The sequence below is a fragment of the Gavia stellata genome, chromosome 5, assembly GCF_030936135.1.
Source record: "Gavia stellata isolate bGavSte3 chromosome 5, bGavSte3.hap2, whole genome shotgun sequence".
NCBI classification, from domain to species: domain Eukaryota; kingdom Metazoa; phylum Chordata; class Aves; order Gaviiformes; family Gaviidae; genus Gavia; species Gavia stellata.
Window position 1 is genome coordinate 28173821 of NC_082598.1, and position 13677 is coordinate 28187497.

The following is a 13677-nucleotide window of genomic DNA, read 5'->3' on the forward strand; positions in this document are numbered from 1 at the left end:
AGAGAAACCTTAGTTCTGTGGTATCAGAACTAACAGAGCCTGATTGACAATAGATTAATATCTTGTGGTTGAATTCTTTAATATCTAATATCCACCTAGACAGAAACTTCAGCTGAAGCTTTTTTTTATAGCTGAATCACACACAATAGCTTGTTCTCACTTGTTCTCAGTTTGATTCTTTGGTGTTTAATAAGCCTGAGATGTGTTTTACTCTTGTTCTCAGTGGAGGTACTAACAAGATTTCTTACCTCCTAGTAGTTGCCTATTCTCATGAAATTTGTAGAAACTTAATTAGCCTTAAGAGCTCTGCCTCTCTGTGCAACATATTCAAAATTAGCCAACAGATTCAAAAGTTGTGGAGAATGCCAAAACAGGTAGATAAGCAGTCTTTTATCTTTAGGAAATAAAGATTTTTATGTAATAGAAAAGACAGTAACAATTTTATTTTTATTTTTTTCTCTATCCTTTCTGTTGTGTCAGTCTAGTGCAGTTTCTTTCAAATGTTCTTCTTGTGGCGAGATCAAAATATAGAGGCACGTAAAGTACAATATGTATTTACAATCCAGGAGAGCTCAATTTGAAATAAAAATAAATCATGATAAAGAAAACTTGTTTCTGGAGGTGTACTTGTTTGAAGTGTAGGTATGTAATTATATTGGCTTATCCTTGCATTATATTAATATAACATATTTTCCAGGAATACTGAAACAATAGTTAACATATAGAAAATACAATCATTTTTTACTCTTTTGTAGGGCATTTGCTCAGTAGATTGTGAAGTGTTTTATGCAGGAAGTCAGTATTGTTGCTGTTACACAATTGAAAAGAGAGTTTAGGCAATCTTTTTAAACTCACTGAGCCAGCAATATAGGTGGGAATGGTCCTACACATAGGACAGAATTTTTTCTACTATTCATAGAAATGTTGGTTCTGTGGCAAGCCTTACATAAGACTACAGGCAAGCTTCAAAATAAAATGTAACATTATTATACAAACACAATGAAGATATTCAACATTTGAGAAGTGTGTTGCATAATACCTACTTTTCACAGGGCCCTTAGCAGTATACCAAAACTGCAGCACTGCATCCCTTGTAATCATGATTCTTCTGAAATTGGACTGGGAACAGGAGAGGTGGTTACATTTCAGCAAAAAAGTTTCTTCTGTGTGGAGGTCACAAAGCTCCTAAGGACAAACTGTAATTATTTCTTAAGACTAAGCACACACAGGCTCTGTAAGCTATAAAGGTTTCAAAAGAGCAGCTACAGCATTTTGTGTCAATAATCTGTGGATCACAAGTTGCCTAAAGGGAATGTTAACTCCAGGAAGACTTTTTGGAAGAACACATAGATGAATTTGGCATCCTTAAAGGGCTTTCCAGGCAAAATTTCAGCTTCCTTTCTGTGCCCAGAGTAATTACATACAGAGGAGTGTAGCCAGGCTTGGAGCCAGATAAAGAGCAGAAAAAAGGTGTTGGTGATTTGTAAAACACACAATAGACCTCTGGAGACATATGCGGCTTTGCTCATATTATTTTACATATATAGGGTTTGCCTAGGACAGAAATGTTAAACTAAGAGAAAACCATACGGTAAAAGCCTCTGTTGGTTGTCGTTATTTTGCTCCCACAGGAGGGGAGGAAAGGGAAGAGGAAATAAATCCAAATCTTGGAAATAAACCTAAATCACCAGAGAAAGCCTTTACTAATAATTAATCTGGGCCTCCTAATGAATTTTATTTAGCTGAGTATACCCTGACCTTGCCAAATTCAAACAGATGCCACACGAATCCTGCAAGTTACTACTAGGAATAAAGGAGATAGCAGCACAGGGTCAATTCCCTTGTGCAGCAAAATCTGCCATCGCAAACAAGCCCTTCCTGGCTCCAGCCCAGTTGGAATAGGAAAAAGATATACGAGCCACATTTGTCCAGAAGGAAATTCCACACACTGACACAATGTTGGATGCCAAAATGGAGTGACAGGGATCTGTGAATTCAGGATTCATCCCAGCCGAGGTCATCCAGGGTGCAGGCTTGTCGTGACACAGAGGGTACACTCAGTCGTAATCCAAGCAAGGGATTAGTGCCATAGCCCACACTGTAATTTAAGGCCTTATATAAAGACCTTGTTGCTTATAAATTTGTAAAATCTGAAGTATTTGGGCTTAGACTCTCCATGCCTTTTATTTTCAAAGCAAAATAAATTCAGTGGAAACATGCTCACTGTTTTCTGAGAACCATTTTAGGAAAAAAAGATACAGTTTATGAAAGAAGTATTTGATCAAGTATGAAAATGAATGAGAAGAATTAATTCAAATCATACCTGTAAAGAGAATCTCACTCCCAATGCTTACAAACTTTTCAGACTTCATAGTTAACATTTGCTTAGTCCAGGTTTTATGTGCTACTTTATATCACAGTAGCCATTATAAGAGGTGGGTACAGAAACAAGATAAAATTTATTGCCTAAAAGCCAACAGCAAAAACTCAACAAACATGGGGCCAAGGTATTTTTTTTCCTCTCAACACAGAAAAGACTCACAGCAGAATAAATAAGTAAAAAATAAATATTACAACTATAGGTGTACAAATATCAGAGCCAAAATTCTAATGAGTGAATTGCTTTTGGAAGTGCTTACTATAATGATCACAGTTCACTATTAACTTTATTTTAGCATTAAGCTAAATAAGGAGAAAAAAAAATTGAAACTGTTTTGCTAGGATAACTTAGAAAGGAAAAAATGTAAAAGTTTTCTGGCAAGGTTTACTAGAGTGCTTGCTGTATATCAGTTTACTCCTTTTAAAACTCCTTTCTGAAAGATAAAAAAGAAAAGCCTGTCATGAATTGCATTATTAAGTAGTTCTTATTTATTCCTACAGATTGAAGAAGGACCCAGAAATATATCATGTAATTTTCAGAGACATTCATTTATCTGGCTGGACAAGTCATACAACATAGATATTGCTAGCTCACAAGCAACTTATATAGAACAAAAAATTAAGCACAATGGTACAGAAGGCATGTATCCTTCTATTGTCATTGAAAATAAAAAGCAGGGATACAACCATCATTCACAAGATACCGTGTTTTAAAAATCAAATCCTCAAAGCTGTCCTTTTGGAATACATTTAATACTTATGTCCAATATGAACAATCCTTTCTTTCCGGCTCAGAAACATTTTCTTTACTTGCAACTCTTTTTAGGCAATAACCATCAAAAAGATTTTAATTGTCCTTTCTCCACAGCTGGATGGATCTAGCTTTCTAACACAGACGATTTAGTGAGAGAGAAAAGCAATTAAAATTGGGATTAATGACCTTGGCCTAATCTATGTCTGGAGGGAGTTGAATGGAAATAGCAAGGAACGTGGATTTTGTTCCTCCAGATATGGTTCCTATGCCCTGCTGAACACTGTTGTCATCCTCAGGACTGTCCCACATATTGGGACCTCATGTTTAAACAATTAATTGTCTTTTCTGCTTCCAGGAAATAAGACCTTAAGAAGAGATGGTGAGCCAATAGAGGTAAAGAGCATACAACAAACGGCAAGAAAAACAAGGAAAGGGATGGAGGCTGGGATTCTTCATGTTGGAGAGAAGGCAATGGGGGGCATGACTGAGGGTGAGAGGAAGGCACTGGCCAAGCCTGCATGCTCCCAGTAAGTAGCACCTCCTGCTACTGCTGCTGAAGGAAAAGTCCTGGGCTGGGCAAACCATTCATCTCACCCAATGAGGTGTTTCTTATGTTCTTACTGCTTTCAGCTACAGCTGTAAGTTATCCTAAAGTATACATTTACTCAATGGAAAGATAGGGGTGAGTTAGGTCTATCGAGTTATGTAAGGTTTTGTTCTGTTAGACCTATGTAGAAACTAAAGTGAGGCCATTTTTTCTGGATAATGAAATTAGCTATATTAACCTGCATACATCCTCTTTGATTTTCGTGACTTTAAGAAATGCTGGTGTTCCCATCAATCTCCAGCTTCCTGCTACTGCTGTATGCTGTATTTACAAAGTATGCACTGGGCTGCAAGATGTGACTGATGCTTTTTTGAGAGAAAAACCTAGCAGCTCCCAGTTCACTAAAGTCTTGAGAGGTATTATATGGTTGTGAGGGTGGCTGAGGTGGTGGGAAGGCAATGATGAAACTTAGATTTGCACTATACAAACCCATCAGATATGTTCCACATGGGCAACCTTATTGCTAAGTGCACAGGCCAGGCAATCACAGGCTGGCTAGCTTTCCCTTTTCTAGAAGAATCTGAACTCATTCTTCTAACAGTTTGGAAAAGTAATTTTCTAAACCTCTTAGTATTACTGTTCCTATCCTCTGGAGTGCCTCCATTCAGTCAGACACGTTTCGAAGCTGTGCTGCTCCAAACCAAACATCAGTTTTGAGAAAATGTTATTTCTTTGCTAGGCCTGTCATGGGAAAGTACTGAGTTCTTGAGACATCCGTACTGAGGGAAGCAGAATGACTGCAGTATCGCATTCCTACAAATATTCCCAGTTAATGGAATTGTGACTCCGACCAGTTTTATAACTACTGAATACAAAGGAAGGGTTAACCTCAGGTAGCAAGCAGTTGTGCAGCAGATGGAATTGACCCAACTATAGAAAATGGGGAGAAATAGGGAGGTGACAATACGTCAGAGCACGCCACACTTCATGTGGCATGCAGAGATTTTGTTCCTACGGCACACCGTCAAGGAATCCCTGAAATTGGGACAGATAGCAGACATTGTATCTTGGAAGGAAGTCTAATAAACTAGTAGCTGCAGCAGACAGTGACTGACTTATTTACAGCGACACCAAAAGAAATACCTATTTCCCTGGGGAGCTTAGTATCACAGGATTTGCTCAGACTTCAAATGCAAATCGGGCCAAAAGGCTGATGCCTTAGAGAAACTGAAAAGATACAAAAGCTCGATAGGCTGGAGTAACTCCGAAATTGTCTTTTGAAGGTGGAGATGGACCAGGAGTCCATCACAGTGCTGTCGATACTATTAACTACACATATACAGGCTCATGGCAATTGCTGACTTTCACAATGGAGCTGTAGCTTCTTACAAGAAGCTGGGGTTGTCAAAAACCCTGCTAAAGTTGAAACTGAGCTGCATCCTTTGATTTCCCCCCGTATTCATCAGGCCAAGCAGCCTGTGAAAAGATAGCTATGGGACTTGACATAGTTTTCTCCATGAATCCATCCCATCTGTTTTCTTATTTTTTTATAGACATTACAAATTAAATAGCACTAATGTTTTTCTTTGTATCATAGTGAGTAATTATCAGGTCTTCCTCTTCTCTCTTTAGGTCTGTCCTCTAATGAGACCTGTCTGTCTTCCATGACATCTCAAATACAAACAATAATGCAAATGAACCATCTCCTCTGTAGACACTCACCCTTCATAACCTTATTCTTTTAGTGCCATTGAAAAGACGCTTTAGGAATATGTAAAATGGCCTGAGCAATGAACCACTGAGTACACCTCTGGCATTCTGAAAATGCATCTCCAGGACTTGCATATTACAGACATGGCATACAGCGTAACACAGTTTAGCAGCAATGTTTATTTTCACTAAAGCAGAGGTAATTAAAATCACCCCATGTACAAAAGCACCTACAGTTTTACAGCAAAGGCAAACTTGGAAAAAAGAAAACCGTTTTAGTACGAAGTAAGACAAAAATGTGGAATTATCACTTTGATGTTGCAGGTTCTGTACTATTCAAAACGTCTATAACTAGGAGGTACTCATCCTCATGTACTGCTGGTAGCTGAAAGGCATTGCTGCTTCAGTGACTTAATGGCTCTTTGCCTGACTGAGGTAATATTTTTAAATAAAATTATTTATTTATTTCATCTTTTCATAGATACAGCATTGTTTTGTTTTGTTTTTTTTTTAAAATAATTATCTCTTTTTTTGCTGCTTTCTATTAATCATTGAATCACTTGTTTTCCAGGCAACTATTATGATGATAGGGATGTAAAATAACATGTTGTACTTGGTGGCTTCATACAAAGAACTGAATGCTGTCCTGAAAGTCAGTTCACAATGATTTATGTTGGCTGAATGCACCTATGAAAAAGCAGAATCAGAGCCACTAATTTGGAATAAATCAGGTCAAATTGTAAGTATACTTTTTCCACCTTGGTGGAAGATAAGGAAAATATGTCTCCTGTCTCCCCCAGGAGATGAGAACTACAGATACTTGGTAAGAGAGTTATTAGCAGAGTTAAAGATGGTTAAGGGGTGACTCTTTAATGTTTTCAGAGAATGAAATCCATTCCTCAGGAGAAAAAACCTCCAATCATATTGATCCATTAGGCGATTCACTTATTAGATGAAAAATACTTGTTATACAGATGTCGTGGCTTAAATCCAGCCAGCAACTAAGCACCACACAGCTGCTCCCTCCCTCCCTCCTGGTGAGATGGGGGAGAGAATTGGAAGGGTGAAAGTGAGAAAACTCGTGGCTTGAGATAAAGACAGTTTAACAGGGAAAGCAAAAGCCATGCATGCAAGCAAAACAAAACAAGGAATTCATTCTCTACTTCCCATGGGCAGGCAGGTGTTCAGCCATCGCCAGGAAAGCAGGGCTCCATCACGCGTAATGGTTACTTGGGAAGACAAATGCCATCTCTCTGAATGGCCCCCCTTCCTTCTTCTTCCCCCAGCTTTATATGCTGAGCATGACATCATATGGTATGGAATATCCCTTTGGTCAGTTGGGGTCAGCTGTCCCGGCTGTGTCCCCTCCCAACTTCTTGTGCACCCCCAGCCTACTCGCTGGTGGGGCGGTGTGAGAAGCAGAAGAGGCCTTGACTCTGTGTAAGCACTGCTCAGCAGTAACAAAAACATCCCTGCTTTATCAACACTGTTTTTAGGACAAATCCAAATCATAGCCCCATACTAGCTACCATGAAGAAAATTAACTCTATCCCAGTCAAAACCAGCACAACAGAACAATTAATTTCTGTCAAAATCCAGTCCAGCAATATTTATATATGTATGTCACACAGTAACAAGAGTGGAATTCTTTACATTCTAATAGCAATACCAGAAAATGTTGCAGAGCTAAATTTTAAAATAGCTGTATCCAGATAATTTGCATACAAAACTTTTAAAAGCGCTGCCTGACAAGCTCGGTGCACCATTAACATTGCTTTTCAGCAACTCTGGAAACACTCTGTCAGTTCCAGAACAGTGGTAGAGAGCAAACGTGTTTCAGCTTTTAAAGAGGGCAATTATAGACCTGTCAGCTGGATATCAATCATACGCAAAATAATGGAATGGATGCTACAGGACTATAATTAAGAATTAAAGGAGGATAACATAATTCATGCCAATCAACCTGGATGTGTGAAAAATATATCCCATCAATGCAACCTGATTTCTTATTTAAAATAAGATCACAAATAGGTTGACAGAGGTGGTATGTAACACTCTCATTACAAAATATGTACAGTATGTGACTTTGATAACATGCAATATTTGATTACAAAATTGCAACAAAACTTTTACACTGCACATCAAATGGATTAGTATACTTCTTAGGTCTCAAAGGTATGGTGAGAGGAAATGATCATCATACACTTGTGTCTCTAGTGGAGTCTAGCAGAGTTTTTCCTTGTTTGTATACATTTTTACAATTCTGTTTATTATCTCTGGGAAACAAAGTGATTTCTAATAGACTTAAAAATAACACAAAGATTGAGGATTAGTTAGAATGAGAAGGAAACGTCATTGATGCAAAGCAATCTGAATTGTATTGTAAGGTGGGCATAATCAAACCCGGTATTTATGATGTGGCCAAAGGTAAAGTTACACATTTAGGAACAAAGAAAGAGGTCTCTGCTTACATGGTGGCACCATCAGCTTCACAAACTTTGTGGCAAAACAATTACCCTTGAACACATAAATAGGTCTGTAATGAGAATGAGAAGGCTATGCTACTAGCGTTTTCTCATTAAAAAATCATTAGCAGAGAATGATGCAAATATGACAGGAAAACCAATTAACTGGGAAATAAAGAAAGAAAAACAATAAAAGAAATGCAATTCCTTCAGTCAAAAACTCAGGGAACTTAGCCTGGCTTACAGAGAAGAGCTTAAGGAGGCCTACTGATCAGGTAAGGACTTATACAGGAGAGAAACTTGCATGATGGTCTTTTCAGACGTGGCAACAGGCAGCTGATAATAGAGTAATTCAGAATAGAAATAAATCCAGATTTTTAAAGATGTAAAACTAGGCAGCTGTTAGAGTAATCATCCTATGTGGCAAAAGATTCTGCAGCACTGACAACGTTCTAAATCAAGACTCCTTGCTTTTTATTAATAATCATATTCTAGTGCAAATAAGAATCAAATCCAGAAAGTCTTAGAAACTTTATTGTGTACAGGTGAAACATAAAGGACATCTTCCTTTTTTTTTGGCCTTTTTATCTAGATACATATGACACTTTTTCAGTGTTTCAAAATGTCTAGACTGCACTTTAGTTTAGTTCAATTTATCTATCCAGCATGTTATAATATATCGCTTACAAAGCATCCTATAAGATTTAGAACATTCCTGTAAAACTAACTGGATAACACAGGGGTGAAAATATACTTTAAAATGCCATGTTTCTATGAAGAAGATATTTCATTAGAAAAAAACCTCCTTTAATAAGTAAACTTTACTGTTGAAACATTTTTCTCAATATGCAGTTTGTTAAAATGACGGAACCTATTAAACATGTTTGAACTATTTTGTAAACACAAATCAAGCTAATAGGAATCCATCTAATACTCATTAAGCCTTCTCAAGAAAGTCTTTAAATAGGCAAATTTCCATTAGACTGGCAAACTCATGCAAAGCTGCTAATCACAGTCTATATACTAAGAACTTAACGTGGGGGAGTGGAAGGGGAAGAAATATTCTTCATCACTGCTCATGAAAATACATTTGAATTATGAACCCAGGGAAGTAAACAGAATATAATTCTAAAATATTGTCTTTCTAGTAAGTAGAATATAGAAGATGAATGTCTTAAATGACAAAGGTTTCCAATAAAAAGAAAAATAGCAATTATTCTGTTAAGTTACGTATTTCACTATATACTCCTTTTCCTCTGTAGGCTATGGCCTAGAAGTGTGTAATCTGGCATCACTTACAGCAAAAAGGAAACGTTCTGGTTTTTATTTTTATTACACAGACTATAGTAATCTCAGGTGTTTTCTTTCACAGATTAAATAACTGCTGTTTCACTCAGTTTCTGCTGTGACTTTTGAAGATAAGACAGAAAGATTCCAACTACCTTTTCCACTGTATTTTTAAGGCAAGAAATACGTATGTGTCTTCTGCTTTTGTCAGCTTGGCTACAACAGAAATGTTTGGCCATCAACACCACAAAGTACCAAGAGATAAGTTTAAGCTGCATTTTCAAGCACAATTTGAGAAGAACTTGACATACTGCAGTAAGGTGACAAGTCAATGTCAACAAAAAGCTCCAAAACAGAAATTCACCGTTAGCCTGAAGCAAAATACTAACTCCAGCCACTTCCATCCCTTTGCACTGTTCTACCTTTGTCATAACTTTGGTTAAGAAAGGTCTATAGCAGATACAAAGATTCATTAACCTTCATTTTGTTTGCTTGTTCGTCTAGTATTTTTTTTTCAGGGTAGATTTTGTCCTTTTAATTCAGTTCATTACTGTGCAATGTAAAGCCTGTGCATTTGGCTTAAAAGAATACATTTTACAGAAAGGGGAAATTTCTGCTAATGTTATCTTTAAGGAAGTCACTCCCTTAGCATCTGCTGGCATCAGTGCTTCCCAGGGACAGGAAAGGATTTTCCTACGGTTAGTCCATTTGCACAGTAGCTACTCGTGGAGAATAGAAATCTGTGATTTCATTTACCCATGCTTCTGTTACAGAAATCCTCACAAATGAGATAAAGAAATATACTCCTCCCTTTTTTCTTTTTCACTACCACCATGGACTCTTGTTCTATTTTTATTTCTACATTTCCAGAGTCTCACAGTGCTACCAAAGATTGCTTCCAAATGAGGTGCGTTGCTGATGATTGAATAGCAAGTGGTACGCTCTCTGCTGCATTTCATGGATACCATTGATTACCGATCTGCTTGGCCTTGTGCATGCTTATATCTATATTACGCTAAGAAATCTTAGCTGCATTTTATCAGCTCATCTCTCTCTTACTATCAGGGAAATGCTTCTTTACCTTTTACATTATTCACTGCATTATGGTATGTTATTCCATTCTGTGCGACTGTCACACTTCTGGAAGTTTAGCAGATGACTCGGATCACTGACTGTGTAAATGCTTACTTCTGCAGTTTTGTCAGTTTATAGGAAAACATGCAACTCCTGTTAAAGCTCAGGCTATGACACCATGTCAGTTAAGGAACATATTTGTTTCCACTGAACACAACTGCCAGGAAATAACATGTAACACTGACTGATTTGAAATGATGACAGAATTACACTAAGTCTTGAGCTGAAATAATTATTGATAGGACATTCAATGCTGCATTCATGTGTAGCTGTAATAAGATACTTGGGAATCAGACAAGAAATTCAAGCTTATATTTTGTTTTCATGTTTTCAGTCATGAATCTGTATACCATTTTATGTGGTTGGCTTCAATGCTACTCAATATAGTTAATGATAGGTACATTTAATTTATCCTCACTATAACGAATGGCTTTTGAAGTAAAGGAGATGTTAATTGTGTACATCCATCCATCACATTTTGACACGTAAATGGATCACTTGAAAATTCATGTTTACGCTACTGATTTGCCGTCCCGTAAATACTTTATTATTCCGCTGGACATCTTTCCATAACGCTGTAGTTCCAGTAAATCCATAGTTCTAGTAAATGTGTTCCACTGCATATGGAGTTCAAAACAAATTGATCAAAAATCTTAATATTTGCTTCACATATTTATCCAAGTTGAAAAGTGAAGGTAAAGACAGATGACTTTGTCACTTTCACTGCGCTCTATCCTGGCTTACTGACGGACCACCTATCTGAACTTACAGTTAATATATTGTGTTCACATGACTAGGAGTCATACTTGAAAAGCAGTTCCATTCCTGCTTTTCTTCATTTATTTTAGCATTCTAAAATACATGGTCCTGCCAATAGCTTAACCTTAAGGACTGCTGTTTCCCTGCATGGACCAGCACTCACTCCAAAGGTGTTCACTCCATGCCAACAGGACACGAACAAGCTCCAGCACAAAGACGCGCATAAGCTCATTCAGTAACTACTCCAGCACACCTCCTCAAATCCCGGCTGTATTCAGCCAGCTTGGTGTGCAGGTGGTGCAAATACAAGTCTTGGTTCCCTGAGAAGTAGATACGGAGCGCAAGTTCAACCTTCAGTCACACTATTTGGTTTGTAACAACTTTTGCATTTGCAGGTATTTTTGTGATTATGTGGTTTTGTGCATGTCACATAATGAAAAATGTGTGTTGCTAGTGCAAATGTGCGATTTAGCTACCTCTGCAATTGCTTTTTTTGAATTCCTCAAACGTGGTATCTGCATGCCTTGCTCTGTAGTGGTGGTATCTGAAGATATTCTGCAAAGCATATCAGTTTAATTCCTGCAAACAGAGCGCCTTCTTAGATTTGTTGGTATTCTTGTCCCTGGGACAGTGAAGACAACATCCATTTAGCAATTACAGGATTGCTGTGTATTTATTTACGTTCTCCGTTACTGCATGCGGGTAAGCCAGTATCTATAGTGCATCAAACTTAATCTGTGTGTAGCAGGAACAATGTTTTCCTCCAAACGTGGCTGCTATACTCCTATGTATGCTCTGAATCACAACTTTGGATTCACAGCTCCTCTCACATCCATTCTCCAGGCAAGGACATGCTTCTCTTTCCCTATATATTTTCATGCATTTGCTGAAGGACTTTCTTTGCCCATTATTGACCAAATTCAACGTGATCAGCACAGCAGTGACCTATGCTAGCAAATTCACTACTGCATGCTTCCAAGCCGGTATATGCAGAACTCTTATGCCCTCTGCACTATGTTATCAGATATTTCTATGCAGCCTTTTGAGACCAAATCATTGTAACTTAAAAAGGAGTATGAATTTTACATTGATAACCTGAAATTAAACCTCCTTTAAATGGTTTTACCCTCAAAATATACTCCGTCTTGCTTTATTTGGCACATCTCCAGATTGTGAATCTGATAAAAATATGTGCAGTTTTCTTAGCTAAGTCATCTGTTGGCATTTCTGAAATATTCTATGTAGCTACAGCTGAAATCCTGATTAAGTTGAGCAAATGAGAAAGATAAAGCCAATACGTGTAAACTGAGCAGTAACCCTAGGCCTGCATGTTTTCCCAGGTCTGTGAAACCTTAATGCAAAATTCTGAAGTAAGAAAAAAACAGAGGAACATGCAGGCAGTAATAAGAGCTAAACTAGGAAAAATATAAGCTAGAAAAATATCTGGAAAAGACAAGGTCAACCCATGAAGACTTTGATAGAGCGTAACACGCACAAAACATATCCGAGAATACAACAACATTCTTCTGCTTCTTTACAAAGTGCAACTGCGAAAGCCAGGACAGCTGCACGCCGGCAAAGCAGCAGACGTGCAAGGCAATAGATCCCTCTGTCATGCCAGTAAATATGTATTTCAAGACTGTAGTATTCTATGCCTTGCAGCAGCACTGAGATGTTGCAATTGGAAACTAAGCATTCTTGTAAGCTATTTCATACCAAAAAAGGAGAATGCAAATTCCAAAAACTTGTAAAACTTGAAAAAATACAATTTTTGCTCTCTATAAATAGTTAACAGGACCTAGAAAAAAATATACAGGCAAGATATCCTAGCAATTGTTGTTGCTAGGACATGAGATAACTAACAGCAACTGAACCAAACGGCTGTGGGGTTTTTTATAGACAGCCAAACGGAAAGCCCTGTGGAGGCTCTCCCCTGAGACTGCTGCTCTTCTGAAGCCGCATTACGGGGGCGCTGCAGGAGACTCCAGGCACAGCTCGGACCCAGACAAGAACCCCGCCCGGCTGGGCCCCAGCCAGGCCCGCCGCGGCGGCGAGCCGACACCGAAGGTGCGGGCAGCAGCCACACACCTACAGGCGAAGGCGCGGCCCGGCAGGCCGCAGGCCCCCAACAGCCACAGCAGGCGCCCGCAGTAGCAGCGAGGCTTCAGCACGTCAGCGCCCGAAGCACACCGCGACCAGCAACCTCTGCGCCGCCGGCCAGAGGCGGGAAAGAGGCGGAGCGCGACACCACGGCGGCGACCGCCCGCTCGGCACCGCCCTGGCGGGGGGGAGGAGGACGGAACTGTGGCCGCTTCCGCCGCCGCCGGGTAGCGCTTCCGGCGCGTGAGGTGCTGCGTTCTGCGGGGCTGCCGTTCGTGGTCGCCTCGTGCTGTGGCAATCCCCTCCTCCCGCGCGTGGGGCGGGTTGCTAGGCGACGCCGGAGCGTGCCCGCGCGGGCAGCGCGAGAAGGGAAGGGGAGAGGAGAGAGGGTCGGCTGGGGAGCCCTAAGGGAGCCGTTGGGGAACCGTTAGGGCTGGGCCGGCTGGCGGTGCGTGTAGCGGAGCGGAGGCGGGCTGCGATGGGAGCTGAGGCCGCCCAGCGCCCCTCCGCACAGTGAAGGTGTGAGTCCAGCCCCGAGCGCG